The 694-nt window shown below is 57.1% G+C and overlaps 1 protein-coding gene across 1 annotated transcript in view; it reads right to left on the bottom strand.

The window, feature by feature from the left end:
* Positions 1 to 694, bottom strand: part of GATA3 (GATA binding protein 3) — an 18,540-nt gene that overhangs the window by 12,998 nt on the left and 4,848 nt on the right. The window lies entirely within an intron of this gene.

Genomic DNA, 694 nt, shown 5'->3' with positions numbered 1-694 from the left:
TGCGCACTGCCCCAGCTCCCAGGGGGGTACCTGAGCCTGGGGGGGGCTCTTCCTTTGGCCTCAGGTCAAACCACATCAAGGACCCCCAAAATAATCACAGATCAACAACCAGTACACCTTCCCGGCCCCAGCCAATACACAACCACTCAGCCAATATCTGCTATCGATTGATTTGCAATTAAGGTGCCACCACCCAACTTGCTTGCACCCCGTCTGCAGCCTGACAGTCCGTCCCTGATATTTGGGATCCCAAACAGCCCCGAGCCTGCCTAAGCCCTGAGATTAAGGTCTTTCCCTCCTTCTTCGCCTCCTTTTTGGCACCTCTCTGTCCTCTCCCCGGCTATTGGGAGGGTTCTTCCCTAGCCCACCGGCTCCCAGCTTGGTGGATGGAATTTGGGGGGGTGCGGGCGTGCCTCACAGGTACTTTCAGAGGGTTGAGTGGTTTTTTGTTGGGTGTTTGGTCTGTCGGTTTTGTTTTTTTTTTTCTTGCACCTGATGACACTCCCAGCCCATCTGAGAGCAACAGAAGACCTCAGCCGGCCAGAGCAGAGCTAACTCAGCACAGAGCTGGCTCCCCGCTGCCCCAGCCCGCGCTGCGTTCGAGCAAGAGGCATCCGCGCCCTAACCACAAACGGCAACCGTTTTTCCAGAGCCTTTGCGCTAAACCCCTCTCCTCTCACCCCCCCCGCCCAAA

This window comes from Pygoscelis adeliae, unplaced genomic scaffold (assembly GCF_000699105.1).
Source record: "Pygoscelis adeliae isolate BGI_AS28 unplaced genomic scaffold, ASM69910v1 Scaffold202, whole genome shotgun sequence".
Classification (NCBI taxonomy): Eukaryota; Metazoa; Chordata; class Aves; order Sphenisciformes; family Spheniscidae; genus Pygoscelis; species Pygoscelis adeliae.
Note: the sequence above shows the minus strand (reverse complement) of the source record. Positions and strands in the feature narration are given on the sequence as shown.